The 15,958-nt window shown below is 35.5% G+C and overlaps 1 protein-coding gene across 5 annotated transcripts in view; it reads right to left on the reverse strand.

The window, feature by feature from the left end:
• The window catches only part of MAPK10 (mitogen-activated protein kinase 10), a 315,034-nt gene that overhangs the window by 237,108 nt on the left and 61,968 nt on the right, over positions 1-15,958 (reverse strand). Inside the window, exon 3 of one of the 5 annotated variants that reach the window (XM_078445951.2) lies at positions 7,188-7,241. The exons of the other annotated variants lie outside the window; for them this stretch is intronic. The gene's annotated coding sequence lies outside the window, so the exon portion shown is untranslated. The remainder of the gene's footprint in view (positions 1-7,187; positions 7,242-15,958) is intronic. 5 annotated transcript variants of the gene reach the window in all.

Raw genomic sequence — 15,958 nt, forward strand, 5'->3', positions numbered from 1 at the left:
AAACAAACCAAGGGAAGATAGTAAATATGTATCATTTGTACTTTCATAGCATAGATATAAACTGGTTCACAGTGATGAGGTCAGTAAAATATTTTAGGAGAAACCAATACAATTTTGTAGCTGTGTTTATGATGTCCAGAGAATTTGACTTATTACCCAGAGTCACCAAATCTGACTCTTCTAGCAATCAGATATTAATATGATATAAAAGTTTTTGTCTTCATCATATCTGATTTTCACACAGTGGTAATCCAAAGTATTTCAAAATCTATAGAGCTAATTTATAATTTTTGTGATTTTTATATAAAACTCAAATATTTGCTACAAAGTGTTGTATTCAAGGAAACAAAATGCAGCAACCAGAGGTAATTAAAAGTAATTCTAACTCCTAGGTGTACCTCTTGAAAAATATTGCATGAAATCTAATTTATAACCCATTTCTTTAAAATCTTATTTTGTTTTCCTCATTCCTATTGATTTTCTGATTTTCCCACTCTCACTTTCAACTCTCTTCCCTGACTTTCCTTTTGTCTGTCTCTTGATGAGACTTTCTCTTTCCTTTCCAACTTCCTTTTTATCCCTTGCTATTCTCTTTTTCTGTCAAGGCAGTATCTTCATGCAATGTGTGCATCTATTGTTCAGCCTCTAAAGATTCTGTTCATCTGCATAGTAGGCAAGAGAACAGAGAAGAGTGTGTCCCCTCACACAGTTCCTGCCCCTGTTACATACATACCACCCCTCTTCAGCAGTCTCAAGATAATTTAAGGTATCCAGCACTGCAGTGCACCTCCAGCCAGTACTTATCCTTCAATCAAACTCAACAGAAAGGCTGAGGTTAAGCAATTTTTCTCAATTAAATTGAGGATAATAAGGAATTTGGCTTAGGGCTTCGTCTCCCAAATAAAACATTTTCTGAGTGAACTTCTAGCTTCTCTAAGGCTTTACATGTACAAATATACCTTATCCATCTTCCAAACTGTTGGCATTATAAACTTTCCCCACTTTACCAAAACAAGGGTTCTAGATTAGAACAAAGAAAATTAAACCTATGATTGTAATTTTGTGTGGTCACTGGGTGAACATGCACCAGTTTTTTTTTTCACAGAATATATAGACAATTCTGATCATGGTGGATTCTTTTTTTTTTATTTTTTTTAATGTTTATTTATTTCTGAGACAGAGAGAGACAGAGCATGAGTAGGGGAGGGGCAGAGAGAGAGGGAGACACAGAATCCAAAGCAGGCTCCAGGCTCTGAGCTGTCAGCACAGAGCTGACGTGGGGCTCGAATTCACAAACGGTGAAATCATGACCTGAGCTGAAGTCGGTCGCTCAACTGACTGAGCCACCCAGACACCCCATGATCATGGTGGATTCTTAAAGAATCACTTCTAATTTCACTGCCTGATAAGCAGAGATATAAAAACCTTTGCCCCCTTAACTACTTAGGGAACAAGATTCTAGCTAATTTTGTGCAAAACATAGGGTCACTAGGTGTTCCACTGCTAGAATATAAAGAAGGTCACAACTTAAAATAATACACATAATCTTTCTGGTAAAATGAAAGTGAAATCTATGATAAGGAAATTATATAGTCTACTTCTATTGAGTGATTCCAAACATTTTATTCTACATGGTCCAAACTGGAAACATCACACTTAAAATCCCATTTTATCAAGTGCAGAAGACCCAAAGAACATTAAATACCATAAAAAGTTTCACCACTGTATGAAAGACTATAGCGCTACATCTGTCCAGGCCTAAAAGATCTTAAAGTCAAATATGATTTTACTATCTCTCGAAAAGATGTACGATAGTAGAAATGCATAATCAATAATATGGGCTCTAGTTTTCAAGGTATAAAGATATATGAATTTTGAGTTTTCATTAAAAAGCCATCTTCTTCAGGAAGCTCCCATGATAAGGGTAAAGCATTTCCACCTTACTTAATTTCGATGATCCTAGCACTTTATTCATCTTTGATCTGGTGATTAAATGCAGCTAGTATATTTGACTTCAAAGTCAAGCAAGCCTGTAAGCTATATATGTATAGCTTTTCAATAAGTAACAGTGAAAATGTACGTTCTATCTTTACTATCACTGAATGGTTTTTAAGAATAAGTCTGAGAAATGTGAGCATTTCTGTTAGAAATTGTATGGCCTACATTAAAGCTGTTAGCACTTTCCCTATTTTGCTGAGTTTATTTTGTTAATTCATATTTATATCATGTTTCCTTTTTCCATGATCAGTGGTCTTCTATTCCTCACGATTACCAAGCAATGTTTCTATGTTTTCCTCATACCTATCTCTATAATCTTATTCCCAACTTACTAGCGATTTCAAACTAATTTTATTCCTTTCAAACCTTATGCCCTTTCCAACCAACTCTTAATTCTTAGAAAATAATTTCATCTCCTCACTCACAGAGAATGCAGAATCTGTCTGTACCAGTTAGGGTACAGTCCTAAACTGCTATAACAGAGACTCTAAAATCCAATACTTAAATAAGATAAATGCCCATTTTCTTCTGGCATAGCATGCAAAGGCACATAGGCAAACAGTCTAGGCACTACTCAGGAGGATAGCCTGGATCCCAAGTGGGAAGTTTGGCTCATGCCCTCACATGATGAAAACATGTGGTTTTCATCTCTGCATCCAAGACTGAATGCCATTTTAGTCATTTCCCAGTCAGGTAGAAGGAGAGAGGGTAATCCCAGGGTAAACCACTTACTGTATCTTTACTAAAAGATATACACATCATCCCATTCATATCCCATTGGCCCCAACATAGTCACATAATCACATTAGCTGCAAGGCAGGTCATTGCAAGGGATGTTCTATTACCAATGAGAATAAAAAGAAAATTAGTACCAGAGGACAATTTAGCAGTCGCCATCAAACCAGTAAGTAGAAAATTTTCAAATTATTTCTACAAATCATAACTTAACCTTAACCGTAAGGCACAACCATAAGGCATAACTTAATAACCGTAAGGCATATATATATATATACATATATACGTGTATATATATATATACGTGTATATATATACACGTATATATGTATATATATATATATATATATGCCTACATATATATATATATATATATACACACACACACACACACACACACGCATACACCTGGATCTATACCCATCCCTTCTTATTCCCTTTGGTTATTGGAGGATCTATTCATCTTCCTATCATCCTGAACCTGCATTTATTTCATTTTCCAGGAGGCTTCCTCTGTCACTTATTCTCCTTCTTTTGTAACTTCAAATATACCATGTCTGCTGTCTCCTTCCCATCAAAATTTACACATATGTAGATCCTTATGTTTCCATTCTTCAATGTCTTCCCGACATATCCTCCTATCACCCCCTTCATAAACTTAAATTCTTTGAAAATTCCTCTAAAAAGTACAGACATGCTTTCCTGTGAACTGACCTCATCAGAATCACCTTGGGAACATTCTAAAAATTCAGATACCTTTGTTTTATCCTTGGAGAATTTGAGTCAGTAAGCCTAGCATGGCATAGAATCTGTATTTTTTTAAGCCCCCCAAAATCTTAAATGCATCCAGGTTTGGAAACCCCTAATATGTGCTCTGTCTGTACTTCTTACCTCCTATTCACACACCCAATTCTGGTTTCATCCTTACTAGTCCACTGGGATGATTATGAAAATTACACCTCTATCCACCTGCTCAAACAGACTAGAAAGCCACAAGTCAATCTTGACTCCTCTTCCTACTTCCTTGCTTACCATCACACCATCACACTACTCATTAACCAACAACATCTCCTCTGTATTGTTAAAGATAACATTTACTGGTTGAAACATTTTATGTGTATTGACTACTTTATTCCCCTTAACAACCTTAACTGGTACAATCATAATCACCAGGTTTTTTTTAACATGAAATTTATTGTCAAATTGGTTTCCATACAACACCCAGTGCTAATCCCAACAGGTGCCCTCCACAATGCCCATCACCCACTTTCCCCTCCCTCCCACTCCTCATCAACCCTCAGTTTATTCTCAGTTTTTAAGAGTCTCTTATGGTTTGGCTCCCTCCCTCTCTAACTTTTTTCTTTCCTTCCTCTCCCCCATGGTCTTCTGTTAAAGTTCCTCAGGATCCACATAAGAGTGATAACATAATCACCAGTTTATAAATCAGACGCTGAAACCCAGAGAGGCTTAAAGCTGGCCCAGCATCACAGTGCTAGTTAAGTGGCACCAGGATTTGGATTCAAAGTCTGACTCTGAGTCCATGGTCTTAACTCTTAACCACTACTATAAAAGCTTCTTTACCCATTAAATACCTTTCCAAATTGCTCAAGTTTCACTAACATGACTTAGATCATATCATCTCTTTCCTGGTTTAATAAAGTAGCCTCTAACTAGTCTCTGTGCCTCCATTCTGTCCTCTTCAACCAGAGAGATGCTTCTATCCCCTCACTAGACAACCTGCCCATACCAGCTCAAACAAGATTTAGAACAAACAATGTCCATCCTTTCTTGTCTTCACATTCAGTGACATCCTACTGGTAGCTTTAAAATCAACAGAGTGGAAATATTTATAACACAGAAATGAGCAAACACCACAAACGTAGGGGTTTTGTTCCTCTGAAGAGCTAGTTTTTAAACATTTGTTAGTATGTCATTGTTTTCAATTAAGTCTTGGCATATCAGTCAGAGACTTTGTGACCCACAAGGTGAATCATGATCATGTGATTAGTTTCTCAAACATCATACACCTGGGCTAGTTGTCTCTTTCATGTGCTCTTAGAAAGCCTTGAACATTTTCGTCCTACCACTTATCACACTGTGTTGCAATAACCTGTTTACCTGTTTTTATTCCATTAGACTGTTTAAGGATAACAAGTATTTTTCATGTACTCCTAGCATCTAAAACAATGCCTGACACATAATTAGTGCTTAAAAACTACCTGTGGAATACATGAAAGAAATAACAAATAAATTCTTTCCCCAAAGATTTGCCAAACCCCACATTAGTCCTTTTAAGCAATATCCTTGTTACCTTTTACTCCTCAGTTTATGAACCATACATTTCTGTACTGTATGTATTACAGATAATCTATCCATCCCCAGATCACACTTTTTAAAAAGCAGCAATAAACTTGACTAGGCTCTTCAATATTAGAAATAGCTACCCTCATCAAAGTCACCAAAAATGTTCTTTTGCATTTTATTTGCTCATATTGTACAAAGTTTGGCTTGGAATAGAATTGCAGCCTCAGCTTCCCCCTTACAAAAGTCTTCTGGGAAAGAAAGTAGTTCTTGACAGCTAGCTTCTGTAGCTGGAAGACTGCCACAAAAAAATCTGAATATGCTGCTGTTCCTTAAAATAAAACCTTCTCCCTCATTCATGTAAATTATGTTGCTTGAGAAGGATTTTTCCACAGATGAGTACAGAATAATTAATGTAATGTACAAAGCCCATCTCTAACTAGAATTTTGACATAACCTACTCCCAAATTGCCCCTCAAGAAATTTGGCAAAAGTTCAATATCTTTTTATGTGTATAAATGACAACCCCCACCAAAAGAAGTGTTTTCTTTGCAATTGCTTATGTCAGTATTTCAAAGCCTCTTTTTGTCAAGTGGTAGTAGTCTAACTTCATTTTATCCCATATCTGAATATTACTTGAATTATCTCTCAAGTCCTATTTTAAGTTAGATGACATTCACTGCTATGGTCTATTCAAATATTAAATCACTTTATAAACAAAAATACACTGGCCATCTACTGTGTGTCTGGTCCTCTTTTAGGCATTGAAAAATCAGAAATACAAAGATAATAGAAGCTTCCTCACCTTGGGGAGTTTATAGTATAGTAAGAGAGAAAGGCAGTAAACATATGAACAAATAAACCATATGCTTTCAATGAGTAGTGAGTGCTTCAAGGAAAATGAAGACCGTGTGAAGAAACGGCAAATGTGTCATGTCAGAGAATAGGCAGGACAGGGTGGGCTATTTTAGATCGGATAATCAGGTATGGTTTTTCCAAAAGAATGACATATAAACTCTGATGGGAAAAAATAGATATCCAAATGTGCAGTGGAGGGGAAGGGTCCCAAGCAGAGGGAATACAGCAGCAAACTCAGAGACCCTGAGGTGAGGAGGAGGGTAGGATGTGTGACTGACAGGTAGTCAGCAGTACCAGGAGAACAGTGATTTTAAATCACATGGTCTCCCACCGTATTTAGTTTTATTTTCTTTAAGAAAACGCATACTCATAATGTGAATCATAAGCTTATCAGGCTACAACATGAAATCTCTGGACACAGAATTGGGAAATAACATAGTAAAAATGCTAGAGCATAGTTCAAAAATTAGGAAATGATGAGTCTCGAGTTTTCATTACCTTTTTTAATAGTATTTAATTGTGAGTTTATACAATTTGATTTTAATAATGGCTATGTTTAACAACTGGGTGACAAACCTCCTTAGAATTTAACAACTGGTTCCTGCAAACTGGTGCGTGCCAGCTCCAGCAAAGCACTAATGTGTGCTCTCTGTGAGTAAGTGCTCTTTAATCTGTCCGGGAACCTAAAAGGGTCTACAGAAATATTTAATTTTGTGTCTTACTCCCTGATGCTGAATGGTTTCTCCCATTTCCCCACACTCACCTGATAACAAACAAAAACAAAAAACAAAAAAAAAGGAAAAACTGGTTTGTAGACATATCATTTGTGGTATATTCTGGAAAGTAAACTCGGTTTTTTTTTTTAATTTTTATGATTTCTCATATATTAACGTTAAGATCAAAAGCCAGGATTCTAGGGTTCCATACTATATATTAGCAGTGAGAAACTAATAAAATTGTTTTAAGGCAATCATATAACAAACTTAAATCTAATACTGAGGTTACTAAGATGCTCTTTAAAGTGCCTAAGCATTGAGATAAAAACTAATGATTATGTGACTAGATGGCTACTCAGAGGGTAACTTTTTAAAATGCTAAGTTCTTTTGCAAAAGCCAAGTGCACAAGAATGGGGTACTAAATAATCAGTATCACCATGTTTCGAGCTGATAAATATAAGAGCATTGCTAGAACTGTAACACTGACTTAACCATGAATATGCAATTTTATTTTTTTTCTATCCTTATCCACACCTTCATTATCACCTATTTAAATTTAATTTTAACAAATGGCTTACCAAACATTAAAATTTTTCACTGTCTGTTGGAGATCTAGAGCAGACTGATTTATTCTGCAGAGGAAACAAACACACACAAACAACATGTAATATTGCTCTTAAAGCTGCAAAAAATTAACAATTTACAGATTGGTTCTCAAGTATAAGGAAAAATAATTTAAATAATAATAACAAATTACATTAAATATGTTTATTGTATATACATGAAATAGGAAAGTATAAAATGATGGTTTTAAAATATGTAGTTCAGTTATAAGCGAAACATACAAATTACAAAAGATCAGGGGCTTTCACAGGGACAACTGCAAAATGGTTCTCTTTAACAATAATTTGTCTGCATCACTATTTTAGCAGGTTTTACACATATCAAAAGACAGATGTACAGTTTTATGTATGGAGAATTGTTTTAAATGAGCTGTACATAGTATCATAAAACCTAAGCTAATAGGCAAATTGGCCTGAAGGCCTTACTAACAAATGTGGCTTTCAAGAACAGCAAAAGAAATGGCCTGGGTACTCATTAAATAGAATTGACTACAATTCACTAACTTCCAAGTGTGGTACTACATTTTGTATCAGAATTAGGATTGCCGTTGGCTATAGAGTTTCCTCCAAAATATGGACATAGTGGACTGCTCATCTTTCACTTAGCTTATTACACATCAGATGGAGCATTTAGTTACGTGTGGTTTAAGAACAGATTACGTTCTAAATCACAAGAATTTGGTCCCTGAAGAGTAAGAGTGAGTCATGTGGGTTCTAGGAACCCATATGAGTTGGAGATTTTGCAATATAACAAAACCTGCGATAAAAAATAAAGTCTACTAAATATTAGAAATGTTAGCAATATTTTTGTAAGTAAAGAAAATTATGATTAAAAAATAATACAGAACCACCTTAACCAAGTGATCAATGTTAAAATCCTACTAATACGACATATTGATATTATCTAACTCCCTGACAGAATGCACTAAAAAAAGCATTCTTCCTCCAAATTCATAACCTTAATTTAATCATAAGAAAACACCAAACAAGCTCAAATTGAAGAATGTTCTACAAAATACTTGACCATTATTCATTCAAAGTATCAAAGTCACAAGAGACAAAACAATGGAACTGGCACAATTTGGAGGGAGAGACATATATAAGTAAAATGTAGGATACTGGACTGGACCTTGGAACAGAAAAAGGACATTAGTAGAAAAGCTGGGGAAATTGATTAAAGTCTAATAGTGATGGATCACTGTTAATATTTTTGTTTTGTTCATTCTTCTTTGGTTATGTGAAGTGTAAACCTTAAGGAAACTGAGTAAAGACTATATATGGAAACTGTACTGTCTTTGCAAATCCCCTATAAATCTAACATTACATCAAAAGTACACATTTAAAAAACATGAATTTATAATACATAAAATGTAGAGAAAAATAGAAATTATATATCTTATCACCAAACAAATCAAACATTTGATTGCTGATTTGTTGTTATATTGATTTGATTTGTCATGTTCTCTTTTTCTGTCTTTTTTTCCTTTTCTTTATATTAAACCTCTAAACACTTGTCTTTGGTAAGGCTGAGCAATACTAGGAAGGGCACACATTCTGCAACCTGAGTGCCTAGCTTCAGATTCTCTCCCTTCCATTTACTGTGCGATTGGAGCAATTAAATCCAGAAAATAAAAATCAAATTTAAAACTTAAATTAAATACATTAACTTCTGGTGCCCAGTTAGTTTATGGTACACATGGACAAAATAATGTCTCCCACATTGAGTTGCTATAAGAATAAATGAATTAATATATGCAAAGCACTTAGAATAGCATATGCATAAAGTGAGCACCATTTGACAGAAGTACAAAAATAGTTTGTAGGCAGACTAACATCTCCCACTCTAGAAAGCAAAGTGGGATCACTCTCTCCTTTTACTCTCCTGCTGTAATGAAGTTGATGTTACTGGAGGGTGGCTATAATTGATCAGACACTTGTGACTGAAATTTGGACTTCTGAAAGCATATTGTGTGAAGGGGCAGCATTAGCAGAACCAAGAAAGCAAAAAGTTCCCAGCTCCAGCACTCCAGCCAAATTCTCCCCAGATGGAAATCAGGTTATGCTTTCAGCCGCCTACCTCTTTCTTGCTAGCCATCTTCCCCATGCCGCACTAACTCCAGGGCTCCTGCTGCTCTATGAGCCATCGTATGACCTTCCAACAAATTGCCTTGCTGCTAAAGTTTATGAATGTTGCTTTCTTTCATCTGCAGCCACCACAAACATGTGTGTGTTCCCTGATGCTGTATCCGATGACCTGATTTCTAAAGTCTGTGAGAAGAGGTATCCGGGAGTCTTGCTTCTGAAGGCATTGTCCTCAGATTACACTTTGACTGAAAAGGAATGAAGTGTCTCTACTTGGTGTCTGAGATAAAGTTAAAGGGAAAGGAAATCCTATTGGAATGTAGGCTCCTTGAGGAAGGGCTCACAGTGGTTCAGCCACGTCCTGAATATTGCTCATCATGCAAGTTCTCTCTGGGCTCAGTATAAAGAGTAAACAAAGGTGGAGGCCCATTATTCATGGAGATTTAATGGGCAATTCAACTATTGATCAGACTGATGCAAAAAATGGCACAATTTGGTTTTGTTCTCAAGACAACTCATTGTACCTTAAATACTTAAAGTTCAATCTATATCCTTCAATGGGTGCCTCATAATAAGACTTTGATATTAGAGAACAGCCACGGGTATCTTTGTGTTTTGAATGTTGGAAAAATTATTCGGGAAGATGGAATGATTACTGAAGGCCCTAGATTACCATGTAAATGCAATGCTACTTATATGATTGATGAGAACTCAGGAGAAATTCATTGGGCCTGATAAGAAAAGCTCCTAATTAAAAATTTAGATTATTAGATTACGGGCTTGGGTTGGATAAGATTTCATAAGAAACTACAAAATAATACTCAAAGAGCTAATTGAAAGCACAAGCAAAAAATCTCCACTAGAGTTTGTGAATGTAATATACAATGAGGATATTATGCACTGCTAATCAAAAATCAAGAATTCTAATGAAGAATAATACCATTAATATGATATATTTAAAGATATTCCCTCAAGGTGATCCTTGTTTTAGTTTTTAAAATTCATCCTATTATAATTCTGGTAACTGCTTGATTTTATATTTTACTATGGACTTGCTGGATATTTATCCAACTGCAAACTGCTCAGAAAGAGGAGAAACAGAAATGGGGATAATTAAAAACTATAGTGCAACTATAAAATAGAAACAAAAATGGAAAATTGTGAGGTTAATATACATCTAAAAAAACACTTAACTTTTCCCTAACGCCGAAAGGGAAGAGTACTCCTCCCCCTCCCCTTAGCATTTACCTTAGAAAACTTGACATTCTAAATGCTTTCTCGGTCTTTTTGATATGTATATAAATCTTTTTAAAAGATTGATAAGAATCAAGCCAGTTCTGCATTCCAGGAATGCATTTCTTGGAGGCTTCAGAGAGATTTCTTTGAAGTGTGAACTTCTAGGAGGGTGGATGGCTCTCCTTTCCCTGCCTCTGGGAATTTAAACCTAGGTGCTTGGCTTCAGGATGTTACTTCCTGCTTGTCATCAAGATACAAGGAGTTGGGGAAGGGAGGGGAGATACAAGGAGTCGAGGTACAAACTTCCAGTTATACAATAAATGTTATGGGGATGTAATGTACAGCATGGCGACTATAGTCTATAATATCATATTGCATATTTCAAAGTTCCTAAGAGAGCAGATCTTGAAAGTTCTCATCATAAGAAAAAAAAAATTGTAACTCTATATGGTGCCAGACAGTAACTAGACTTATTCTGGTGATCATTTATTCACAATGTATACAAATACAAATCATTACATTGTACACCTAAAACCAATATATTGTTAGATGTCAATTATACTTTAATTAAGAAATAAGATACAAGAAATTTTATTCCTTTTCTTTCAGTTGACAATTAGCATGAATGCAATGAATTGTATCTGCCTACCTCACAGTAATAAAAGATGAGATTTTTTTCTCTCATTGCAATCTCCTCAGCAGATTGCATGTGATGTGCATCTCAATCGATTAATCTTTATACAATAATAAAACTCTTTCATTCTTTTCTATATGGAAAAGATTCACTGGGATCCAGGAGATTTTCTTTCTAATTATATTTCTCCAGCTCAGCTTAGTAGTAATGGGATATAGTGGAAATAATTCCTAGAGAAGCTAGTTAACTTCTCTCTGAATAATGCCAAGCCCAGATGTGGAAAGCCATGTAGGAGATGCCATCAGACACAGAAACACTAAGTAAGCCAAAAACTAATTAATATAATCTACGAGAAGTGCTGGTGGTGGGTCAGGTTGGGGAGGGGGATTAAACAGAACTTCCGAATGTTTTTTTTTTTAATGTTAATTCAGTATTACTTCAATACCAGGGTAAGGAGCACTAGAGAAATGTAATGACAGCACACAAGAGAATAGTGTTCCTATGACACAATAGGCAATGAACTACAAAACACTTGGAAGGAATTACAATATGGTAAAATAAATCTTCCCAAAGGCTGGAGCTATGTCAATTTTAACTCATTTTTTACAACATTCTATGAAAATGTCAAAAAACTTTCAATGATGACATTGACAAGATTGAGTGATCATAAGGCGTGAGTGCCTAGATACATAGTTTTGTACAATGGAGAAAGAAGTATATTCATGATGTTTTGTAAAGCTGAAAGCACTTTATTTGATGGTTAGTAGTTTGCAGTGCAGGGCATCACATCTGTTTTTCTATTATCCTGTACACTGTGTGTGAAATAAAGAACATTTCCTAGACTCTGATCTGTAGAACACCAAAGTCCCACAAGACATTATTTATAGTCAATGAGAAAAAAAGAAAAAAAAAAAAAAAGCCAGGAGGTTTTATGGTCAAATAAGTCTGAGAATTCCCCACTTGAAGTTTTACAATCTAGGTAAGCATATTAAATGCTATGAGGAAACATACAATAAACAATTCCAATTAATTAGAACCTCCCCAATTATTTGACCATGAATTTTCCTCCCCTTTCTTTTTACCCATTTAATAATAACAATAGTAATAATGATAATGATAAAAATAGCTATCACTTATTAAGCACTTACTGTATGGCATAGTTTTATGTACCATTTTTTACATGTAAAACTCACTTAGTCCTTATAAAAACCATACTAAGAATATACTATCATGGTTATCTCCACTTTACTAATGAAGAAATAGAGGTTTAGAAGAATTAAGTAATTCACCCAAGGTAACCCCAACTTGTGGTAGAGAAAGAACTTCAATCTGGAAAGACTACCTCTTAGCGACTTTGCTCAGCTGTCTCTTCTCTTCCTTAGCAGAACTGTGTGTGCTCAGCCCATTCATTACCTCAGAAAGGCTGGTCATAGCAGGACCTCAGTGAATATCAGTATTAATATTCACCATCTGTATCATTGTTGCTATTTTCCTCAGTGATTCAGCCTCTACATGGAGTCAGCCTCTATGTGATACAGAAAACAATGTACTGGTAACAGACATATAACAACATTTGACTGCCTAAAAATGTAGTATATATACAGTAGGAGGATTACAAACCAGGTTTTGAGTTGGTAGATCTTTATTTCTGCCAAGGGTATGAAGTAACAAAGAAAAAAAAGGTCTTCATACCTACTTTCAGAAGAACAAGGTTTTCTTTTCTTTGTTTCTTGCCATGCAAACTACCTGTTGCCTTTCTCAGTCTAGTTTCCATGGTCATGCAATGGAAAGTCCCTTGAAATCTAGCAAAAATAAATTGCTGGTACTTGTTTTTATTCCTAATATGACTTTGTGTGTTTCCCTCTGTGTCTGTAGATATTTAAGCTTGAAGGTAGGAATGAATGAATTAGAGGAAGTCAGTGAGAGGCTATTTTTAACCAAAATCATGTTATCTTCTTCTAAAGGATATTCTTCAGGCAAAATTTGCATCTTCAAAAAGCACTTCTGAGATTCCTTTCCAGTTACTTACTTAAAACTTGGAGATTTATGTACTTGAAGAAAGCAGTTATATAAGTTCAGTGTTACTTCATTCATGAATTTCAAAGAAGCTTAATATTTGTATCATTATATCTACTTTTAAAGAACTGTATGGGTTAATAAATCAAATCACTGTCAGTTGTCAGTTGTCAGTTTGTATCCTTGATCTATACAGCAGTAAAGTATAACTGGATTACTTCCACCTTTTGGATCTAAAGGTGGCTTGTCCAATGCTTGGGACATTGGTTTTCTAGCCTAGAGCAGTGGCTCTCAACAAGGGTTTTGTTCTTACCACTTTATTCCCATAGAGATTCCATTGTTCCTCTCTCCCATCACTACCTAAAGGGGCAGTTTTACTGACTAGCAATAAATAGTAACTATAGCAACTAACATTGAAGTGCTTACTCTGTGTCAGGCACTGTCCTAAGCACTTTATATATATTAACTCACTTAATTTCATCCTCATAGCAGCTAAATGAGGTAGGTTCTAATATCATCCCCATTTTAAAGATGAGGAAACTAGGGCAGAGAGAAGTGAAAAAAACTTGCCCAAGGTCACACAGCTATTAAGTGGCAGGGCTAGTATATGGCAGAGTAGAGATTGAAATCCAGGCAGCCTGGCTCCAAGGTTCTTGCTTTTAATCTCAAGGCGGTGCTGAAGCAGGGTGGTATGGGATTCCTCAGGAACAGGAGGGATGGGGTGGGGAGGAAGGTCATCATCTCTACAGCCTGCTCCACTTCCAGTTCTCCACCTAAGAGTAGCCTAAGGCAGAGCAACCCTGTTGGTTTGTTGATGAGACTTCTCAGTGTCAGTGAAGATTAAGGAAAGAGAAATTTAAAGGCTGAACCAACAGGATTTGGAAATTGATGGATAGAGAGCGAGTTAGAGCCTGTTTGGTAGAATGCGCTATTAACAGAAATAGAGAATCCTATCTGCTTTCAGGGAACTTCAGTTGCTTTCAGGAAAGGCCAGAGTGTAAACACACCACTTGAATTCAATGAAGAAAATAGAAGGATTTGCTCCTGTTACAGGGGGACAAAGGAGGAGCACTTTACCAGCTGGGCAAGGACAGATCATCAAGAAAAGCTTAAACGCGAAATCCATTTTCTAAGATTATAGACCAATAAATCCAGTATTCCCCCTTTATAATCAATCAACAAAAACTTTTTTAAAGTGTTACCTCTGTTGTCATAGTCAACTAGAAACACTGCAAATGTATTAAAGGTGATTCTAGTTTTTAATTTTCCAAGTACCGATTAATTTTAAACTATTTCTATCAAAATGTCTCATCCAAAAACATTTTGGTTTTTGCTTCTTGTTGTTTTTGTTTTGTTACTAAAAATGGGCCATATAAACTCTACATGCAATCTAAATATGTTCTTGCCCTTCTCTGTATGGTACTCTTAAGGATATTCATTTTGTCTGTGGAAGTGTTTAGTTACTATATTGCACACCTGAAACTAATATAACCCTGTGTATTAACTGGAGTTAAAATTAAAAAAAATAAAATAAAAAAAGAAGAAAACCATGAATGGGATAGCTTTACAATCAGTACATTTCTGGTAATACTATAATAAAATTTTGTTAAATCTTACAAAAAAAATAAAAAGGAATATTCATCACCAAATAGGATGCCATCCTATCTGCCACCCTTTTAGGAGTGTTGTAAGTAAGGGTTTATTCTGCATTTCTAAGCAGCAGGTGTCAAGAGGGTCAAAGGATTTTTATTGTCCTTAAATATTCTAGGCATAATGCAATTTTCATTGTTTAAATGCTTACATTGTTGAAACTACTCCCATTAATCCATAAATTGGACACTAACACACAAATCTAATTAAATCTTTTTTTTAAAGGGTGACTTTTTTTAAAGGGCGATGTCACATTTGGTCATATCCGAAATAATCACAACAGAAATGATTCAAGTTAAGGATGGTTTTCAATAATGTTGGTGATATCTAGAATTAAGCTGTACCTTGGAATTTGTCTAAAAATCAGATCTAACGCATCTGCATTGTTCATATTCTTGTGATAAAAATTGAACTCACTGAATTGAACCACTTAGGCTTCTAAACATCTGGGAAAGAAAATATAATATGAAAAAACACAATAGAATGAAGAGGTAGGATATGTACAGCTTCTGAGGCTACCACTGCAGACATGATCACCCAGATTGAGGAAGCACAGTTAGGTATGGAAAGACTGGCGTGGTGAAGGAAGAAGTGGACTGCAGTCCGGGTGTCCCAGCTCTAGCTGGTTTCATCACCTCTCACGCTCAGGCCCTCAGCCTCAGCAAATGTAAAATAAGACATTGGACTAGAAGGTCCCCAATGTCAAACTGTACAAAATCTAAGATTCTAAACTCTGCATTTGTTGTCTTAATGTCCTTAAATTCTGCATTTTCTGTAATGTGAAAAATTGCATGCTTTTCACTGTTAAAAATTATAGTATAATTGAGAGTGGGGCTGAATATCAGAAGTTTTATTTTGAACATAATAAATTTGGGATGAGTGTAGATGAGTTGTCACTTATGTTTACAGGTCTAGATAGAGTGTTCAAAGAAGTCAGGGTTGGTAATACAAATTTGGGCATATTTATGGTTTTTAGCCACAGGATTGGATGAACTAGTATAGAAAATAGGAAGGGAAGAAAAGAATTATGATGATTGAGCTATCAAGTACTCCATCATTTCGAAACCATGAGCCAGAGAAACCATCAAAGGAGCCATCAGTCAGACAA

The sequence above is a fragment of the Panthera onca genome, chromosome B1, assembly GCF_046562875.1.
Source record: "Panthera onca isolate mPanOnc1 chromosome B1, mPanOnc1 haplotype 2, whole genome shotgun sequence".
Lineage (NCBI taxonomy): Eukaryota > Metazoa > Chordata > Mammalia > Carnivora > Felidae > Panthera > Panthera onca.